This window comes from Silurus meridionalis, chromosome 3, assembly GCF_014805685.1.
Source record: "Silurus meridionalis isolate SWU-2019-XX chromosome 3, ASM1480568v1, whole genome shotgun sequence".
Lineage (NCBI taxonomy): Eukaryota > Metazoa > Chordata > Actinopteri > Siluriformes > Siluridae > Silurus > Silurus meridionalis.
The window spans coordinates 27,676,552-27,681,820 of record NC_060886.1 but is presented as its reverse complement, the minus strand read 5'-3'; the positions used below and the strand labels follow the sequence as shown (position 1 = coordinate 27,681,820).

Below are 5,269 nucleotides of genomic sequence, written 5' to 3'. Positions count from 1 at the left end.
CACGCTGGAGCGAAACCAGATCACACGCGTGACCACGTGGGTCATCTGTTCCATCAGCTGCTGCAGGCTGGGATCCTCTCCACATCTCAGTTTTTTAAAGGGTGACATTCCTGCACCACACAGCTCCGTCTCCACTGGCGCCAGAGACACTACTGTCTGCGTCATGAGATGTCCACAGCTTGATGACACATTTACACCCAATGGGGTTATTGTTAGCATTATTATGAATACGCTTGCGTTTACATTTGGTCATTTTCAGAGAATTTTATAAGAGAATCAGAATCCTTTAATAAGACTTTTGTCTGTGTTTTTTGCTCTCTTTTCCCCCATTTCTTACCTATAGGATTAAATTTCTGTCATTATGTTGGTGTGTGACATTTACAATAAATCTGGCTGAGCAGAGGTGTGTGTGTGTGTGTGTGTGTGTGTGTGTGTGTGTGTGTGTGTGTGTGTGTGTGTGCGCATGTGTGTGTTAGAGGAAGGGATGGGTGATTTTCATGTGTGCCCATGTGTATGATGTTGCTCTTTGCGGTAACACAGTAAAAAAATGTGGCTCTCGGTCTCTGACTGGTTGGCCACACCTGCGGTAGAGGATGATGAGTGGACGTCTCCTCTGCGGCGGTAGAGGATGATGAGTGGACGTCTCTCCTCTGCAGCGGTAGAGGATGATGAGTGGCTGTCTCCTCTGCGGCGGTAGAGGATAAAGAGTGGACGTCTCGTCTGCGGTGGTTTGGCAGCACTGGGGTTTGGCTCTGAAGCTGGAAACACACCTGCTCCCAGTCAGAAGAAATGGTTCGATCTGTTTCATAAGGGTCGTGCAGACAAAAATGTATAAGAGAACATGATTAAACACATTTACTATAACTCAAAGGTCTTTATTTGCACAGAGTGTGAAATGTCCAATGCAGGTCCACGGCCAGTCGAAACACGTGTTTGTGGATTCCACCCTCCTAAAGTGTTTATTTCAGACTTTCAGGTAATCATCTTTTTCATGTCACGTCACTGTGGACCTGCAGACCTGTCAGTCTGTTCTATTGCCTTTCTTTTAGTTTACAAAGTCACGGTTTGGTGGATCCTTTAGCAACAATTCAGCAGCCAAACCTAATGTAAATGAACCAATGCAGATTCATGTCATTTAAAAAGACCTTCATATGTCATTATCATCATCATTAGTATGCTTAAGTTCATAATATACAATATTGGTCTTTACAGCCTGGTAGTCAAAGTCCATCTCCTTCAGCCAGGGATTCATCTGCATCCAGTCCTTCATCTGCATCCAGTCAAGTCAAGTCAAGTCAAGTCAAGTTTATTTGTATAGCGCTTTTCACAACAGACATTGTCTCAAAGCAGCTTTACAGAAATCATCCTTCATCTGCATCCAGTCCTGCTGTTTCTTCCAGTTCTGCTTCTTTAATAATTTCTTCCTGTTGTTTTGAGCGACTCATTTTACCGTTTATTTTTGTGGATTTACTACTATTATAATATTATAGGTTTTTGTTTTAAACCCAATTAGGAACTTTTTTTTTAATCATTGTACTTGATTATATCTATTGTTAAATAACCTTTACTAATATATACATAGTTTGGTAATATTTGTATCTTTGTGTGTTTCTGGTGGCTCCATCCTCAGCATTCTCCTACCGATATACCCCATGCCCCTCCCCTGAACATGAGCAAACCATCTTAATCGAGCCTCTCTCACTTTGTCCCCAAAACCTCCTACATGCGCGGTCAGTCTAATTAGCTAATCCTGTCCATCCTCGTCACTCCCAATGAAAACCTCAACATCTTCAGCTCTGCTACCTCCAGCTCCACCTCCTGTCTTTTACTCAATGCCACTGTCTCTAAACCATACAACATCACAGGTCTCACCACAGTCCTATAAACTTTCCTTTCACTCTTGCAAATACTCTTCTATCACAAATCACTCCTGCTATCACTCTTCTCCACCCATTTCATGCACTAACACACTCTCCATTAGTTTGAACTGTTGATCCCTGGTACTTAAACTTCTCCTTCTCCACCTCTTCTCCCTGCAACCGCACCACTCCACTGCCCTCTCATTCACACACATGTTCTGATTTGCATATTTGAAGTTTAAATAAATAAATAAATAAATCAAACAATAAATTCAATAAATTAAGTTTCAATACTATGATGTTAAATTGTTGCTGGTTTTAAGATACACATTTTCTTCTGTCATGGAGTTGGACTGTAGTTAATGTCAACAGTCTGCTACACTGACTCAGGACTACAGTTTGCTTCTGATCACACATTAGTAGCACATACTGAATTTAGTTGGTCAGTAATAAAACACATGAAAATAAAAAAGAGAAAGAAAGGAGACTTGTGGCAAATCTTTCCTATAGTTGTGAGGTGACTGATACACAAAGCCATAGTTTTATTGTAGTTTACTGTAAGTTTTGAGTCATGATTGTTGAGATGGCACAGTGTAGCAGCAATGACACAAACTTCACTTCTCTACAAGAGCAAAAAAAAGAAAAGAAATAAAAATTAGTTTTTAATTTAAGAAAAGGGAAAAAAATAATGTTATTTAAACTTTACAGGGAAAAGAAAGACTTTTCTCTTATTCTTGTTTACGTTTAAAATGAAATAATACACAAATATAATAATTAATTAAACCGCGGAGGGGGAAAAAAACACAAACCTCATCAGGACTTTATTGAGCGCCATAACCACCACTTGACCACTAGGCTGGTGATGACGCTACATTCTCAGTATAAGTCCCGCCCCTTCTCTCAGATGATTGGCTAACACTATAAGCAAACCCTGCGTTGATTGGTCTGTTCACATAAATAATGGGCGTGGTCAACAAACAGCACTGCAATTCGTCAAGTCACTGGAGGTTTTTTTGTGTGTAACATAGCAACTATAGTAAACAAACCAGCGGCTAATAATCATTGAAAGGTAAATTTTTCTCTCTCATTTACTCGATAGATAGATAGATAGATAGATAGATAGATAGATAGATAGATGGATGGATGGATGGATGGATGGATGGATGGATGGATGGATGGATGATGTTTAGTGTCAGATTCCAATAACTATAATGAAAACTTCTCGTTTTTCTAATTTTGCAGTAATAAACCCACAATGGCCACAGTTAATCAAGGTGGTGATGGACCATGGAATACTACAGTAGAAAGGTGTGTGTGTGTGTGTGTGTGTGTGTGTGTGTGTGTGTGTGTGTGTTTTGAGTACATGTGTTTTATCTTAGCAAAACAAAAGTTCTCATCGTCTGTCTGTTCTATCTCTCTCGCTCTTTCTCTCTTTCTCTCTCTCTCTCTCTCTCTCTCTCTCTCTCTCTCTCTCAGGATAGTCATAAGGACACACATGGAAATGAGATGCTCCTCCTAGAATCAATGCAACTGATGTTACTGCCAACAGGCTCAATAATGTAATCAGATTTCAGCTCAATCCAGACGTATGTAAGTATCTCCTCAAAGTGGATGCTGTTACAGAACTACTGTGAATGAGTGTGAACAAATGTGTGAATAAATGTGTTTGAGATCACACAGTAAATTAACTTGTAATCATGTCTCATTTCATCATGTTGGAATTTATGTTTTATTATTTTATGTTAAATGCATTTTTTTCTTCTTTCTCAGATGATGTTATAGCCATCAGGCAGAATCGCAACATCAGACCCAGACGCATGTAAGTATCTCCTTAAAGCAGATGCTGTTACAGAACCACCGTAAACGAGTGTGTAAACAGTGTGTTAGATATTATTCAGCTAATAAACATGTGATCGTGTATCATTTCATCATGTGTGAATTTGTATGTTTGATTCTTTTATGTGAAATGCTGCTTTTGTCTAATTTTATATTGTGAGGAACAGAAACACAGAGTTCTGCAGTTATAGAGAAATAATCAGTTACAGAGTGTGGCCTCCATAAAGCCGAGTTACTGTCATCACTGCAAAGATGATTAATTTCCTGTAACAGCATCCCAAAGTGTTTCAGTCATTTTACCTCACAAACATCTATTAATAACACTATACAAATAAATAAATCCCCAAAGTGATCAACTACAAATGTTCACTTTGTGAGGACCATTGGTTAATCTGGTTAGCTTCTATTTACATAGTGTGTGTGTGTGTGTTTGTGTGTGTGTGTGTGTGTAATATGAATAATTGCCATCATTTGATTAAAATAATATTGTTCTAATATTGTTTCGGCTTCTCCCATCAGGGGGCGCCACAGCGGATCATCCGCATGTTTGATTTGGCACATGTTTTTACGCTGGATGCCCTTCCTAGTGCAACCCATCCCATTTATCCGGGCTTGGGACCGGCACTTAGAGTGGCTGGGGTTGGTTCCCTGATCGTGAGAACGCCGCATCCTAACCACTAGACCACCAGGGGACCGTTCTAAAGAAGTAAATAATAATAAATAATAAATAAATAATGTTTTGTGACTTTCGACATGTTACATATTTGTTTCACATGAAAATACAGTGAGCTGATATGTGAATAATGATGTGGCTGCATTCTGAAGACTTGGTGCTTCTTGTTCCTGCTGTTAAAGTGTGTGCTCTTCTTCTTGTTTTTCAGAGTCTTTGAAAGAGATGTAGCTATTACTTCCAAACACTCATTATTATTAGCCTTTAAACACCACCCCCCTCTGTTAAGTCTTATAACAAAATTGTTAGATCAGTTTTTATAAAAGTCATGATTTAGTAATACAGAAAACTTACTCAAAGTACGTCATTATGGCGTTTCGGATTCTTTCATCCGTTGTACTTCACCCTTATGGTACCGTAAACATCCTGGTACTTTTCCCACTTCTTAATCACAGCCATGGAACAGAAAAGCTTCAAACTTTACATTCATTCAATACAAAATAATCTCAGCATCTACAACTACAAATTAAATTTGAGATAGAATAAAAGTCCATCCGGCATGTGGAGGAAATCATCATGTACTGCTTAATGATTAATAAATTTCCTCTTAATGCCATTAACCTGTTGCACTTCCTGTTAGTCTGAAGAAGTTCTGCCTCTTTCAGCTCCCTACACTGAGGCCTCCATGTCTGATACCAGTTTGTAGATCTCACCGGTACACTGGACACCACGTCCTTCCTTTTTTCTCCTCTGCCGGGCTCAAAGAATTCTGAAAGTGCACCGACCAAATGCTGTCAGAATTTTTGTCTTTTACACACATTCACATTCCTTAAGACTGAGCAAAATCCAGAGAGACAAAACATACTAAAGAAGAAGAACAAATACATCAGTTCTGCACAGAGCC

General features: G+C 39.2%; 1 long non-coding RNA gene across 1 annotated transcript; it reads left to right on the top strand.

Annotated features, from left to right (window-relative positions):
* Positions 1-3,368: 3,368 nt before the first annotated feature.
* LOC124381432 lies at positions 3,369-4,257 on the top strand. Its single transcript, XR_006924851.1, has 3 exons — positions 3,369-3,449; positions 3,630-3,678; positions 4,215-4,257. It is a non-coding gene; the product is annotated as an uncharacterized LOC124381432 (long non-coding RNA).
* The last annotated feature ends 1,012 nt before the right edge of the window (positions 4,258-5,269 follow it).